We start from the raw sequence: 17,742 nt of genomic DNA on the forward strand, positions 1-17,742 counted from the left end.
GGGGGAAAGAAAGATGGTGGAATGAAACACACATCATTACCCATGAATGGTGTGACTCTACACCATATACAACCAGAGAAATGAAAAGTTGTACTCCATTTGTGTACGATGAATCAAAATGCATTCTGCTGTCATATATAACTAAATAGAAGAAACAATAAACAAAGAAAAGCTTAGTGTTATATTGTTTCCTTGAAGCTACAAATTTTCACAAGATTTATAAGATTTCTTCTAAAGGGTTTATGTTTTAAAGAAAGGCACATTCTGTAAAAAGGGTCCTCATTTATCAGATGTGGTATTCATGGTTATCAGTTGACATTTGACCTGCCTAACTCCCTACCTCCTTATCTTCTAAATCCTAAAGTTGTCCCTAATCCCTCAAAGGGCTGATCAACACAGCTTGCACGTCCCAAATCAATGACTAGTTGCTAGAAACTGGAGAGAGATTGGGAATATATTCAACAGTTCTTACATGCAGCCTTATATAGTTTGTTTTTGTGAATTCAGCCTTGATGCTTTTGACCCTCAAATCTCCAGGACTGGAATTCTGTCATTGAATCTCAGCTCCGGTCTCATTTGCTTCTTCCCCTGTACCTGACCCCTGACTAGTGCAGCTCTGCATTAGGTCCCTGAAAATTGCTGGCTGGTCTGACCCTAATGCCTACTCATTTAGAGTTGCATTCATTTCTTGCTCCAAACTCGACTGGCTATTATACAATCCAGACATCCCCATGAGAGTCTCCCTTTCAGGGATCTGTATTCTGGACACTTGGCTCCATGAATCTCTTTATTTAGCTTTTACTTTGTCCATCTTTCCATCTTCCAAGTTCCACCAGTTTCAGGGTTCTGTCCAGACCTTACCCCAAACCCCAGTCCTGACTTCCCCTGGTCAGGACCACACTGCCATCAACTGGGAAATTTTGACATTTTTTTAAAAAATCTGGTAAAATATAGGCCAATGGGTTTATTTTCGGTTGATCATTTGACTTCTGTTTACATACTAAATTTGGTCCTAGGTCATTAAATTGTAGATCTTTAATAACGATGGTAGAAAAGTCAAGTGGTATCATTCAACAATATCATTTTACATAGTTGGGACCAAAAGATTCATATGTAATTTATTTTCTTCTTTCTTTCTTTCATCTTTCTTCCTTCCTTTCTCTCTCTCTCTCTCTCTCTCTCTCTCTCTCTCTCTCTCTCTCTCTCTCTCTCTCTCTTTTTTTTTCTCTTTTCTTTTCTCTTCTCTTCTCCTCCCCTCCCCTCCCCTTCCCCTCTCCTCTCCTCTCCTTTTCTTCTTTTTACTGTGGATTGAACCCAGGAGTGCTCAGTCACTGAGTAATACCCCCAGCCATTTTTATTTATTTTTTAAAATTTTGATTCAGGGTCTTGCTAAGTTTCTGATGCTGGCTTGGAACTTGAAATCCTCCTGCCTCAACCTCTGGAGTTGCTGGCATTACAGATGTGCGTCACTGAGCCATGGCTAATATATTTTCAACTTAGGTTTAGGCTATCAGTTTTTTTTTTTTTTTAATTTGTTCTAATTAGTTATACATGACCAGTAGAATGCATTTTAACACATCATACATAAATGGAGTATAACTTCTCAATCTTCTGGTTGTACACGATGTAGAATTACACTGGTTGTGTAATCTATATGCACATAAGATAATAATGTCCAATTCATTCTACTATCTTTCCCCATCCCCATACCTCTCCCCTCCCTTCACTTTCCTCTGTCTAATAAAAAGTACCTCTATTATTCGTTAGCACCCCACCCCTTATTGTGAATTAGCATCAGCATATCAGAGAAAACATTTGGCCTTGTTTCTTTAGGATTGATTTATTTTGCTTGGCATGATAGACTCTAGCCCCATCCATTTACCAGCAAATGCCATAATTTCATTCTTCTTTATGGCTGAATAATAATCCATTGTGAATATATACTACATTTCTTTATCCATTCATCTGTTGAAGGGCACCAAAGTTGGTTCCATAGTTTAGCTACTATGAATTGAGTTGCTATAAACATTAATGTGACTGTGTCACTGTAGTATGCTGATTTTAAAACCTTTGGGTATCAACTGAAGAGTAGGATTGGGTCAAATGGTGGTCTCATTCCAAATTTTCTAAGAAATCTCCATGCTGCTTTCCATTGTGGTTGCATCAACTTGCAGTCCCACCAGCAATGTATGGGTATACCTTTTCACCTATATTCTCACCAACATTTATGGTTGCTTGTAGCCCATTTACTGATTGGGTTATTTGTTTTATTGGTATTATGTTTTTTGAGTTCTTTATATATCCTGAAGATTAATGCTGTATATGAGGTGCACGTGGTAAAGATTTCATTCCATTCTATAGGCTCTCTCTTCACATTATTATTTCCTTCACTGTGAAGAACCTTTTTAGTTTGATTCCATTCCATTTATTGATTCTTTTTTAGTGTCTTTTTTATTATTGTAAACAAATTGGATACATGTTTCTCTGTATGTGGAGTAAATGCATACCATTTGTGTAATAATACATTTACATAAGGTAATGTTGTTTGATTCATTCTGTTATTTTTTTCTTCCCCCAACCCCATCCACCCCTATTTTCCCTCTATACAGTCCTTCCTTCCTCCATTCTTGCCACCCTACTTAACCCTAACCCTAAACATAACCCTAACCCTAATGCTAACCCCTCCCACCCCTCATTATATATCATCATTCACTTATCAGCGAGATCATTCGTCCTTTGGTTTTTTGAGATTGGCTTATCTCACTTAGCATGAATTTCTCCAATTTCATACATTTGCCTGTGAATGCCATGATTTTATCATTCTTTATGGCTGAGTAATATTCTATTGTATATATATGCCACAGTTTCTTTATCCATTCATCAATTGAAGGGCATCTAGGTTGGTTCCACAATCTGGCTATGGTGAATTGAGCAGCAATGAACATTCATGTGACTGTATCTCTGTAGTATGCTGATTTTAAGTCCTTTGGGTATAGGCCAAGGAGTGGGATAGCTGAGTCAAATGGTGGTTCCATTCCAAGCTTTTTGAGTAATCTCCACACTGTGTTCCAGAGGGGCTGCACTAATTTGCAACCCCACCAGCAATGGATGAGTGTACCTTTTTCCCCACATCCTCGCCAACACCTGTTGTTGCTTGTGTTCTTGATAATCGCCATTCTAATTGGGGTGAGATGGAATCTTAGAGTAGTTTTGATTTGCATTTCTCTTATTACTAGAGATGTTGAACATTTTTTCATATATCTATTGATTGCTTGTACATCTTCTGTGAAGTGTCTGTTCATTTCCTTAGCCCATTTGTTGATTGGATTATTTGTATTCTTGGTGTAGAGTTTTTTGAGTTCTTTATATATTCTGGAAATTAGCACTCTATCTGAAGTATGAGTGGCAAAGATTTTCTCCCACTCTGTAGGCTCTCTTCACATTACTGATAGTTTCCTTTGCTAAGAGAAAGCTTTTTAGTTTGAATCTATCCCAGTTGTTGATTCTTGCTTTTATTTCTTGTGTTATGGGAGTCCTGTTAAGGAAGTCTGATCCTAAGCCGACATGTTGAAGATTTGGACCTACTTTTTCTTCTATAAGATGCAGGGTCTCTGGTCTGATTCCGAGGTCCTTGATCCATTTTGAGTTGAGTTTTGTGCAGGGTGAGAGATAGGGGTTTAATTTCATTCTGTTGCATATGGTTTTCCAGTTTTCCCAGCACCATTTGTTGAAGAGGCTATCTTTTCTCCATTGCATATTTTTGTCTAGTATGAGAAAATTGTATTTATCTGGGTTTGTGTCCGTGTCCTCTATTCTGTACCATTGATCTACCTGTCTATTTTGGTGCCAATACCATGCCGTTTTTGTTACTATTGCTTTGTAGTAGAGTTGAAGATCTGGTATTGCGATACCTGCTGCTTCTCTCTTTCTGCTAAGGATTTCTTTAGCTATTCTGGGTTTTTTATTCTTCCAGATGAATTTCATAATTGCTTGCTCTATTTCTGTAGGTACACCATTGGGATTTTAATTGGAATTGCATTGAATCTGTATAGCACTTTAGGTAGTATGGCCATTTTGACAATATTAATTCTTCCTATCCAAGAACATGGGAGATCTTTCCATCTTCTAAGATTTTCTTTAATTTCTTTCTTTAGTGTTCTGTAGTTCTCCTTGTAGAGGTCTTTTGTGAGATGATTCCCAAATATTTTATTTTTTTTGAGGCTATTGTGAATGGGGTAGTTCTCCTAACTTCTCTTTCTGAAGATTCATCACTTATGTATAAAAATGCATTGGATTTATGAGCATTGATCTTGTAACCTGCTACTTTATTGAATTCACTTATGAGTTCTAAAGGTTTTCTGGTGGAATTTCCTGGTTCCTCTAAATATATAATCATGTCATCAACAAATAGGGATGGTTTGAATTCTTCTTTTCCTATTCGTATCCCTTTAATTTCTTTGGTTTGTCTAATTGCTCTGGCTAGAGTTTCAAGGACGATGTTGAATAGAAGTGGTGAAAGAGGGCATCCCTGCCTTGTTCCAGTTTTTAGGGGGAATGCTTTCAGTTTTTCACCATTTAGAATGATATTGGCCATGGGCTTAGCGTAGATGGCCTTTACAATGTTAAGTAATGTTCCCACTATCCCTATTTTTTCTAGTGTTTTGAGCATGAAGGGATGCTGTATTTTATCAAATGCTTTTTCTGCATCTATCGAAATAATCATGTGATTCTTGACTTTAAGTCTGTTGATATGGTGAATGACATTTATTGATTTCCAGATGTTGAACCAAACTTGCATCCCTGGGATAAAACCCACTTGATAGTGGTGATTCTTGATTTTACTTCTTGTGCTTTCAGAGTCTTGTTAAGTAAGTTGGTTCCTCAACTGACATGGTGGAGATTTGTGCCTACTTTTGCTTCTGTTAGGCACAGGGTCTCTGTTTTAGTTAGGCCATCAGTTTTAGCCATATTTTCTGAGAGAAGAGAAATAGCTCTTTGTCTCACACAGTTTCTTGCTCTGTATTGCACATCTGTTACTCTGCTCAAGGTCATCAGATAAAAGTCATCTGATAGGCTCTTACCAGAAATATCATAAGGTCTTGTTAGGAGCATCATGCCTGCAATGGTATCAGGAGGAAGAAGACAACTGAACTGTCCAGTACATAAATCCTGAACATTTGTTAGTGAAAATCTACACAGAGTTAGAAGAAAAATGAAGATAATTTCTTACTATTCAGCAAAAATCTTGGGCTCCAAAAAGCTTGAAGGTATTTTTAGCAATTTTAATAAAACTTTTTCATGAACTAAAGAAATTTGTCAATGATTCTTTATTAATAAATGTATTATGATCCCACTATTCCAGTGGTTTAAATGTTCCTTTACCAAGTATGATTGTGAATTGTAGAATCAGCATAGTAGTTTGCCTCAATTCTTACGTGAGTAAATCTGGGGATTTTCACATCTTCACAACAAACTCCCCCAGGGAAATAAACTCATTGGGTATTGATTACAATTAATCAAAATGATAATGAATTAAAACTTAGCTGATTTTCACATCAATTTCCTCATGCAGTTGAATAACTAATGAACAACTCTTTATGGGGTTTCAATAATTTGGATAGCATATTTCTATGCTTTAAAAAATTCAAACATGACAATCAATAATAACATTGTTCCAGTAAAACAAGCTCATTTGCAAAATAATTAGAACTATTATGGGGTTTTACTTGTTACTATTGATTTGTTATCCAAGGAAACCTTCCTAATATATTGTTGAATAAAGTTTTCTGGCATCTTGTTGAAGACATTTTGCATTAAAGCATTAAATTCATGAAGGACAATGGTCCGTAGTTTTTTTTGCAGTGTCTTTGTTTGATTTTGGTATCAGGAAATGGTAGCCCTAGAGGGTTAACTCTCCACAATCTAATCCCGCTTAGATTGCACGTGGTCACTATCATGCTCAGTATCATTTTCACAGAACCGATTACAAAGATGGACACATGGTAAATGTTCAAGAAAATGATTTTGAGTGGATGTAAGTATACATGAATAAATTAATGAATAATTTAATGATTTTTCCATAGACAAAAAAATCATTATTAATACAAATTATAAGTACTTCTCTAGCTTGAGATTCTGGATCTCCGTCTTGTTTCATCCACTAGCAATAAGAAACTGTTTTTATGTCCCATACATGCCCTTATGAATGTGCTCAAGCTTTTATGTACCTAGAATGTTTTTATTCACTTGGTGTAAATGGCAATTTTCTATGCATTCATCATAAGCAACTCAAAGGCCAACTCCTCTATGGAGCCTCACGGTACTTACCCTCCGTAGAGTTGGACTTCCTCTTCTCTGAGCCATGTTTTCACCTTGTGCTTGCTTCTCTGATTTCTCTGTACTTTACTTGTTTATACATGCATTCCAATTTTATTGTACAAATCCCAAGGGAAGGATCTAAGATTTGTTACGCTTTATTTCCTGTAGCTCTCAGGGAGCCTGGAACCCGTCAATGTTACAAAAATCAGAAGTTGCAGGGTATAGAAGACAACAGAGGTGGGGATTAAGAAAGAGAGACTTATTAAAGAAGAACGAAATTATGGCATTTGCTGGTAAATGGATGAAACTGGAGACTGTCATGCTAAGTGAAATAGGTCAATCCCCAAAAATCAAAGGTTGAATGTTTTATCTGATATGAGAATGCTAATACACAATAAGGTGGGAAGGAGGGAAGAATAGTTCATTGGATTAGCCAAAGGGGAATGAAGGGAAAGAAGGTGAATGGAAATAAGAAAGATAGTAGAATAAATCAGACATGACTATCCTATGTTCATATATGAATACACAACCAATGTAACTCCACATCAAGTACAACCACAAGAATGGGAAGTTATACTCCATGTATGTATAGGATGTGAAAGTGCACTCTACTGTCATATATAACTAAAAAGGACAAATTTTTAAAATAAATTTGGGGCTGTGGGAAGCGCCACATGCACTAGAAGAATCCAGAGATATGAGAATTCATGTGAAGAGGTATATTAAATAATGCTAATCTCAGATACACAGAGATTGAGAGAAGAGACCATATGATAAGCATATGGAAGGCATAATCTAGCAATTGTTGTTAGTACAACAAACATGATAAGAATTGTTTTATTTTTAATAAGCCTAATATTTGAATATGTACTAACAAATAGACATGGAGGACATTTTCTCTTTCCAGTCTCCCACTCATATACCAAAACTCCATTAGGAATTTTTTAAATATGGAGATGTGACAATAATGAACCACAATTTTAATTGGACCCGAATTGATCAGCATGAAATTAAGAATGAATTAAGATTTTGAAACAGTTCTGAACACTGAACCTGCTCAAAGACTATGCTTATCTCATGAAAGAATGCTATTAGGCAGGCAGTTTAAAATGTCAGTTATTTGGAATTCAAAAGAAAAAGCATGAAGTTTTAGGAAAATACAAGTGACATTAAATGTGAAGCATTTAACCCCCAATCCCCTCCTGACATATGCAATACACACTTGTTTGGCAAACATGCTGAACTCACAGCCTTGAACCCAAGAACACTGCAAAACCAGATGTATATGATTTATTAAATAAAGAGTTACAGATGTATTGGACAAGCTCGAAAATTGATTCTGTAAACAGAACAAATGGAAGAGCAACATGGTGTGCAGAGATGTGGTTAAGAGCGTGAGATCTGCAGTCAAAGATTTTTACTCCAGAGTTCATTCCACCCCTTACTATCACAGGACTTGTGCAAATTCTCTTTTCTCATCTGGAGTTTGAGATGACAGGAACAGCAAATGCAAAGAACAATTGTGAAGTTGAAAAAGCAATCTGAACAGTATTGAACATATGTCAAATATTTGCTATGATGATGATGGCGAAGTCTACATAAACATTAAAGGCACTACAACCAAGTTAGAATGACATGTCAATCTGTGAACTAATTATTAAGATTAATTAAGACTAATTATTAAGATTATTAAGGCTTGTTATGTTAATTTTCACCTTTGCCAGATGCTGAGCAAGATACTTGAGGTGAATAATTTTATTTTTCTTCACAATATTAATGTGTTGAGCATGCTGAACCTTATATTATAAAAGAGGAAATTAAGGCTCAGAAGTTGCAAAATTTGCTCAAGATCACAGAGATAGTGCACAGCCAGGTTTCAAACACAGGTATGTTAGACCCTTGAGCCAGCACACTCTGTATACTTTACTATGCTGACGTTTAGACTCTAATGAAAGAGCAAGTTAAAAAAATAAACTTCTATTAAATGCTTGTTCATTTCAGGGTCGTATACTTCCATTAGCTTGCACTGCTTCTCAAATTTTAATCAGACTAACATCCTAACCCAGGAAAGGATTTATGAAAGAAAAAAAAAAAAAGTCTATCAGATATGGTGTCTCTAAAATAGCCTATTAGAAACCAATTTACACCTCTAAATTCATATTACCTTCAAGGAAGCATGAAGCTAGCCCTCAATTGGAGTACTATGCTGAATAAACTCCATTCCTAAAAAGAGGATAATATGAAGGACCCACCAAATTTCCTATGCCGTGACTCCCCACCCATGCCCAGTGTCAGAACCTTTCATGACTATGGTTCTTAACGACGTTTCTACTTGGACTTAATGTTTCTGGTGTGGGAAACATCATCTGACCCTCTCCCCTCACTTTTTTCTAGCTAAACATCCTTTGTCCCTACTCCATTCATCATCTTTGTTCTGGCAATAAAATTAATTTTGACAGTTTCCAGTGTTTCTCTGGAAAACACTAGTGTTTTGTTCACTGGTGTTCATGTTCACTTCTTTTTCTCTTTTGAACAACCCTACCTTTCCTAGTCAGGTTCAAAACATGGAATATTGCCAGGAAAGGAAAAAAAAAGAAAGAAAGAAAGAAAGAAAGAAAGAAAGAAAGAAAGGAAACTTTCAATCCTTGGAAAGAAATGGAGTTTGCTCCATTTTTAGACAGGCAGATGGTAAACCAGTCCAAAACAAGTAGATAAGTAATCATCAAAATGACATTGAGATAACATGATGCTTTGTGCCTTGATTCCCCATCAGGCGAGAGCCTGCAGAAAATGACATGAGAAGACCTGCTAGGGCTGGGGCAGTCTTGATCTGGGAGCTGTTTACATAAGAATGTTTGCGCTGAAATTTTATCAAATATTACATGTCTTTGTACTATACTTCAATAAATGTTTTAATTTTTTAAAAAACCCTAATAACTTGAAAAAAAAAAAACTTGTTCAAGGTCTGAGTGGAAGAGCTGAAATAGAACATCTTCCCCCAGGGCCTGAGTATTTAGATTGAGAACACTGCCTTTTAATTTTATAGCTCCAGAGTAAATAATGTAAAGAATATGGGTCTGAATGCCCTAAAATCTGGACTATGGCTCTATGAATCTCCTCAGGGAACCAGACTAGTCCCAGATTCAGGGGCAAAAGTTAGGCAAACAGTACAGAGGAAAAATTTATGATGGACTTGAGAAAAGAGGATGCAGAAACTGAGATAGAGGCAGCAGTCACTACAAGAGGAACCATGACTAGATTCCTGGGGCCTCAGAGGTTATCAAAGAGTAATGACTGGCACCCAAAATCGAGTCTCCTGTTTTCTTCTGTCCTAAATCTGGGTCAAGTACACTGAATTGGACCCAAAACTCCATGACCCTGGACTGGACAGTAGAGTAGCAATGAAGCTAATCTTTGGTTCTGAATTCATTTGTCCCCCAGTACACCTCAAAAAAAAGAAAGTCCAAAAAACCAATGCCCCAGGCAAAGGCGAAATAGATAAAGAGATAAGAGAAGCTTCAAATCAAAAGGACTAGTAAGAAAGGTGAAAACTGGTAGGGCCAGAGGACCTAAAATACAGAAAGCAAAACAGAATGAAAGTTCTGGTGTTTCACTGGAAGAAGTTTGGACAGATTTCCGAGGTGCTTATGATTTTATCCGTATGTGGGGCATCAGCTGGTTTGGGATGCTCTAAGAAGGCACTCTCTAAGCATTGATGACTGTGCATGTGCTGCTTGTCACAGGGAAAATGAGGGTCATGAAAATTATATTTTCTGTTTGCTAAAATGCTTAATAGAATGTCTATAACCTCTTCATGTTCAACCGCAGTAACTCATGCACACTGATTCCTATTTTGGGAAGGATCTGACACCTGTCCACTGTTCTGTTTCCATCTCGGAAAAATACAGGAAAATATGGAAACTTCACTAGTCCCTTTCCCATAGATGTTTTCCAAGTTTAATAGACAAATAATCTCCAATTCTGTCTGCTGAAATATTTATTTCAATGTCATTTGGAGTTTGGCAAGTTTTAGCTCAATCAGGTCATGGTTTTCCTTCCCTTCTGCAGAAGTTGCATAAAACTTCAGGTCAGAGAAGGGTAATGTACTGGTGGGTCTCAGCAGCACTTCCTTCTACTTTAGTGGCCTGAAATACTCTTTGGCAGCCTACACAGAGCTCATCTTATGTCCCTTGATTTAAACACATAGGAGAAACTCACATCTTTTAATTTTTCAACCAGAAAAAAAAAAAAAAAAAAAAAGGTTCCATCTCTTGGGAAATGACATGTTAAAACCCAGCCCAGAAAGTTAACATAAACCATAGTTTAGTCACTGAAAGTTTCAGATTCATGCTGACAAAAAATATGAAGAGTCTAAATTGTTGATTATCAAACACAATCAGAACATGGAGAAATAGAGGAAAAATTATAAAAAATGTTAAATCTAAAACTTGGTTCTGTTGTCTGACACAGCGAAAGGCATCTTGAAAGAATGAATTTGGTAAAGCAGTGACAATGATCTGTCCCTTACAGGGCTGTCATAAGGGTAAGAAAGGTTGTATGTAAAGCTTCCAGAGAGTGTTGAATGTATGCTAGGCAATGTTCTAAGCACTGTATTTGTATCACTTACATATATTACCTTTTATTCCTTACAACCACTCACAAGGTAAGTATTCGTCCCCATTTTACAGATGTGGAAACTGAGGCACAAAGAAGTTTCAATTTCTTACCTATAGTCAGACAGCTACTGGTTGTTAAGCAGGATTTGAACCCAAGCAATCCAGCTCTGTTAACTACTGCTTAGAACTGAACTTGGCCTTCAGAGGATTTCTGAAGGAGGGCTTGACTAGTGGAAAATTGACCAGGTGGGGGCAGCAGGAGATGCTCCCTGCTTCAGCTAGTCACCTTTCTACCATCCAGCAGGGCTCATTTTCCTATTTAAAACACAGTAAGGGTCAAGTTCAAGCTTCCATGTAAATGGAATACCGGTCTTCATGATGTGGTTTCTGCATCACTCTCTGCCTCATACTGTTCTGCTTGTTTATTTTCTTGCTGCTTTATTTTAATTTTATTTCTTTAATCCATGGTTTTGATTTTGCCGTACTCTATTGTAGTCGCTTTTATACAAGTCTGTCTTTGAGAGGATAGAACCCTGCAAGGGGAAGTCTGTGCTTGCTTTCTCTTAAATTCCCACCATCAGGGAATAGTATTCAGAATATTAAATTAACCATTAGGCAAGAATACCAATCAATTAGAATACATGTTTGAAGAAAACAGCCAGTAGGAGGACTATGCTACTGAATAGTCACCCAGATAGGTGCCAGACCAATGGTGGGTACTTATTATTTGTGAATAAATGAATGAGTGAATTTAAGAACTCATACCTCTTAGAATTTTTGCTTTCATTTCTGTCTTACTCTTGACTCCATTATATCCCTTTCCTCTCACTTCTCAATTATATATTTTAACAATATTTTATTTTTTCTTAAAATGTTATTAATTCCTTCAATGATAAGTGTGGAAACAAATAAGTGCATTAAACTATTAGTTAATATTAACTACCTTTTGGAATAATCACCCCAAGGATTGCCAAAGTCAAAGCTGACCTGAAGAACAACAGGCCATGGGTTATAATTCTTCCTTTTTTTCAACATCAACCATTCTGGATGCCATGGTGCCCAAAATTCTATTTAGTGGTTTTCATTCTTCAAATTAAATATTTGCCTTTCACAGATGAGCAGTTAAGTTGTCAATTATCCTAGAGTGGCTAAATACTGAATATTTGATTATTATAAGTACCTTAACTTTAATTAGTCTTATTGAGTTCTCTCTAGCTGATACCTCGAAAATTAAAACACACACACACACACACACACACACACACACACACACACATACACACATACACATACACATACACACATATAATCAAAAAGCCATACAATCCAAATACTATGTGCACGTTGAATTGAAGAGGGAAAGGTTAATCCAAACTGTGTTCACAATGCTGAGTACTAGACCTGACTCTGCAGGAAGCACCAAGCATTTGGGCCAAGTATTGTCCACATGGGCTTCCACTCCCAGAATTTGTTTCTTGATAGGCTCTCGACTGTAAGAGCAGCTGCTAGATTCACAATGCCCTGATGGAGCGTGGGCTCACATAGCAAAGTTACATCTAGATGGGGACCTCAGGGCATATCTGTGCACTGTCTGGGATGAGAAGGCAAATACAAAATGAGAAAAATTATTAAAAGTGTACACAGGGCACAAAAAGAATAAAAATTCTAGCTTCACACATAAGAAAATGGTTTGTTTGCATACAACATGCTTTTCTTTTGAATGCTGAAGAGTGCCCTAGCCTATGGAAGAAAATCTTTTCAGCACAAAGGATTGAAGCAAAGGGTGATTTTGGTCAAATATTTTGTGAAACAGAACGCTTAATTTCACCAGTGCACTCTGATGTCAGAGTATTGCAACAGAGGTTTTGTGGCACAAATATAAAAGACATTTCAAACCCAGTCACCAATTTTCCTTTTATTTATCCTCTTCTTTTCAAGATACTAGAAACGACCTTGTTTTTTTTTTTATTAATTCCAAAGTAATTCTTATTTTTACATTGAAATTTTCTCATACACTAAGTGAATGCTAACTCATATCATATCCTGACCTTTGTATGTTGGTAAACTTTTCTAGTCTTCACTGTCTTAATATGTTGAGAGAGGCAGAGAGAGTGTGTGTATACACAAGATGTTTTGGAAGTTTCTTTTTGTGCTAATATTTTAAAATTGATGCATTGGTTATAGGTGCAAAGTTCAGGCAAACTGAATTTGAGAATATGCTCCTGTGGAAAATAATTCTCTTCAGAATTAGTGATAAACATTTTAGTGACCTTAAATGCACTCACACCAACTTTATAAATTCCATCCTACCTTCTCTCTGGGGCTCAGCTACTCATGTCAATGCTGATTTGTAGCTATTAGGTTGGCCTTCAGACAACTATTTTTCCAAACAAATTTCCCAATTAAGTAACATATGGTTTAGGTGATATTAATCAGGAATGATTGAAGTAATTTTTAGTCTGTGTATGTGTGAGTGTACTTGTGTGTGTGTGCATGCATACATGTGTGCATGTACAAAAAAGAGGCAAAACCTCCTTCATGGAAGAACCCCTGCAGTCCATTTCATTCTGAGTACCTTTCTGGCAGGCATTCTACCACATCAGTGGAAAATTTTCAAAGTGCTCTCTCCTGAGAATGAGAGAGTAACTATAGGGGGAAAAATTTCATGCATGCCACATTCATTTCTAAAATTATCTTCTAATTTGTCAGGGAGCTCTAGCTTCCAACCTCTGATACCCATGAATTTAAGAAAACATTCACCAGTTCTTCCTGATGATATTGTGGCAGATTCTGTTATAATGCCAGTAACCATTGTAACAGAGGTGATTCACTTCCTTGGCATATCAGAAAATGTTTATTCAGGTTATTATCCTCTCACATATTTTTATTTTACCACTAAGAAATATCATGTATAGTTGAGCTTTTTTTAAACAGAATGGTATTTTTACTAACTGAATTTTCTGGGTAATCTGATGACTGCCAAATATTTTATTTTGAGATTTACTTTTGAAACCAATTTTAAAAGTGATCTTTTTCTACTTTTCTATTTAGCAAATATAAGGAAATATTTTGTATCTCTTCTTCCAGACATCTCTTTTGGGATGAAATGATGTCTTCCACTGAATTCCTAGTACCTATCAGAGTAGCCAATATATTATCCACAAATGTTTGTTGTTAGGAGAATATTACTGAATTTTTCTTTGATCACAGAGGATTTTTCTCTAGTTTTAGGGTATCATTTTGAATATCAGTCTTACTTTTTCATGACTATAGATATAGAAGGGAGGATATTGGAGGGAGTCCCAAACCATATGAACAACTGCTTTAATTCTGATCCTTCCATTATGGGCTACCCAACCACAGCTGGACAGCAGAGCAATCCAGAAACTGGAGCCTACTGACCATGTCTTCTCACCCCTCCAATGACACCAGGTCTCAGTGGGATATGATGGTCAAAGGCTACCAAGCATTTGGAAGGAGATGTTTCCTTCAATCTACTTTCTCTTATGCTCTGCCATACTGTTCTACACACTTTCCAGGACATATCCCTCAAGTACAAGATCTTATCAGCCCTCATTCCAAGATCTGTGCTATCCACCTCTCTGCACTACCCATTTCTCTGCAGAATACTCTTTCCAACTGATAGCCTTCTCTGAAGCCAGATTCCTCCCAAAGGTAGTACATTCCTTGTAACTCTCTTGAAATGAAGGTGCTCTCCTAAAGTGCTCAAAGAAACTTGTTCTCCTTGCTCCAAAGCATGAATTTCAGGCTCTGCCCTTTCAACTCTTCTGTGCCACCCTCTTTGAGACACACACACCCCTCCATCCATCCATAAGTCCACCTACTGTGAATCGTGTTCTTCATTCTATCCCAACATTGTCATTTTGAGCATTTATCAAAGACTCTAACAATTCATTCATAACCTTCCTTCTACCAGAACTACAGTCATCATTTTGAGAAGTCTACACCTCCCCGAAGATGATCATCTCCTCACTGGAAACATGTGTGATTCATTTCTGAATTGTTTTCCCCACTTCAGCAATAATTCTCAGGGCCATTGACTTGGAACACAAGACTTGGAAAAGCTCCATCTCCAGCATCTATGACTACCAGACTGACACTCTGACCAAGCATCCTTTGCTTCCTGCATTCTCACACAACTTACTACCAAGGTGCTCCTCTGATCACATCTTGCTCCCCAGCTCCCTCCACTATCCTTTCTGTAGTCCCTAAATGTTCTTACTGGTTTCACCTCCTTCTGTTTCTAACGGACTTCATGTTGATCATTCTCCTGAAGACGCCACCTTCCTTCTTCTCCAAATTGTGCCACATATATGCTGAATTTCCTCTACAATATACTTTCTTATCTTCAGAGCTGCTAAGCATTTAAAAACAGTTTTACCATTTTGGAGTTTGGCCCTCATGAAAATGGGTGACCTCCAAGTTCAGAGTTTGCCAGTGTCCCTCAGCAATTGTTATTTTGCTCTATCAGTTGAGTGTCCTACTCCTATTCATGGCTACTCTACAGTTTTACCACCCACACCCACTACCCAGTCATTTTCTGTTGTATTTCCCCCTTCTAGCACATGACCTTCTGCACAATTTTACAGAGATAGTAGAGATCATAGGAATGAATTCTCCCAATTTTTTTTTTGTTTCAAACCATAAAAATTATCAAATGCATTTGCCTTAGAACACATATCAGAAAATGAAATATCCCATCTCATAATCAGAGGGATTCTTTTTACTTCTGTTTTGGGCCCCAGATGTTCCCATACCTCTCAAGACCTTGATCCAGCCCTCTAATTCTCTTTCCAAAACTTTCACTAACTGGTTCTACTCCCATACATAAGCATATTTAATTTTCTCCCATCTTAAAATGATTGCATTTGTTGAGCTCTCTATTGTTCTTTTTTTCTTTCATTTCACAGCTGAAGTTCTAGGAAAAAGAAATTTCACTTTCCCTCTCCTACTGTTTTCTCAACCTGTTCCATTGTTTCTTTCCCATATCACTGAAATTGCTCTAAGATAGTTCTACTTGCCAAGGCCAGAGAGCATTTTCAATACCTATTCTATAGTTTTCCTTCATTATTTCTTAGTTGTCTCATAGCTATCTAGCTGCACCATCTCTAGTCTTCATATTTCTTTCCTTTAAATGACAGATTTTTTCAGTATTTTTCCCTTGGTTCTCTTTTCTTTTCACTTGCTAATTCTTGCTGAAAGTGTCAATTAACTCACACAGGCTTCCAAATTGTTACTGTCAGCTTAGGCCAAACTCCATCAGCTCATACCCATGTATTCAGTTTCCTGCTGCACATTTCTAGTTGAATATTCCATAAACTTTCAGGTGTGACAGTTGAGAACTGAGGGAATGGTTCTTTTGCTCCTCCTCATTCACTGATCCAAATTTATCCCTCTTCTGCTTTTATTCTAGATGTCAAGCACTCTCATTAGGACTACCACTAGCCATATGGAAAACGTGGAAATTAAACAAATATACCTTTTTTACTTGACTTCTCTCTCTCAGGAAAAAAAAAAATTAATATAGATTTTGTTGAAAGGAACACTTTACTATAATCCACCAGACATTTTAAATAATATAAAGGTTCATGATATCCAAGATTTGAATATAGTAGCCCTGTAGGGTTGTGCAGTGCACAAACTGTTTAGCCATAAATGGAGACCCTGACCACCACCTACCCATACTTGGAAATACTCTCAGACTCCTTTGTTATTGCTATTATGCAATCAGTTAGAAAAAAAAAAAAATGCTTGTCAATAACACCATCTCAGTACTATATTCTGCCCTTTGTGCCCTAGTTTCAAACCCTTATTTCCGCACCCAGATCAGTAGATCAGTTTCTTAACACCAGCTTAGCTCTTTTTAAATTCATGCTTAATATTGCACCCAGAGTGATTTTCTTTCTTTTCTTTTCTGTGGAACACAAATATGATAATCACTCCAAAAAACAAACTAGTATGATATATACTACAAAAGGTTAACAATGTAAAGAAATCCAAGCATGCAGTTCCATTTTTTACAATGTAAATACAAGTAACCACCATCCAGTCAAGAAATAGAACATTACTCATTTGCAAATCACCCTACTGTCTCCTCCAGTCACTGTCCCCTCTCTAAAAATAACCACCAATCAGGCTCAAAGCACCAAAATACTGTTTTTGTATGTACTCTTGTGTGTCTTGCTTCTTTTTCTCAACATTGTAAGTAGGGCAGCCAGACGGAGCAAATAAAAATGTAGGACACCCAGTTAAATTTGAATGTGTAATAAACATATGGGTATATCCCATAAAATATTGAACTGAGCAACCTGTTTTATGTAGCAACCCTATGTTTAAGCATCACCTATGTCTATGCATATAGCAGAAGTTTGTTACTCTATATTGTGGTCTGACATTTCATTGGAAGAATATATATAATTTATTTAACCATTTTGCTCTTGATGGCCATTAGGATTGTTTTCTAGTTTTTGGCTATTATCGGTGCTGCTCATAAGAACTTTTTGTACACATCATTTGGTCATACATATATCGATTTCTGTTAGGCATATATATGGGAGGAGAATTGCTGATTTAAAGGTACATATATGTTCAGGTTGGTAGATATTGGCAAACACATTTTCAAAAATTAGCTCCTATTGTTGTTCCCATCAGCAGTGTAGGAGTGTCCCCTTAGCTCTCCCTCCTCTCCACCATTTGGTATTGCCTTTCCTTGTGTTATTTTAGGCATTCTTTTAAGTGTGTTGCAGTATCTCATTATGGTTTTAATCTGTATTTCCCTGATGGCACC

This window comes from Sciurus vulgaris (genome assembly GCF_902686455.1).
Source record: "Sciurus vulgaris genome assembly, chromosome: 8".
Lineage (NCBI taxonomy): Eukaryota > Metazoa > Chordata > Mammalia > Rodentia > Sciuridae > Sciurus > Sciurus vulgaris.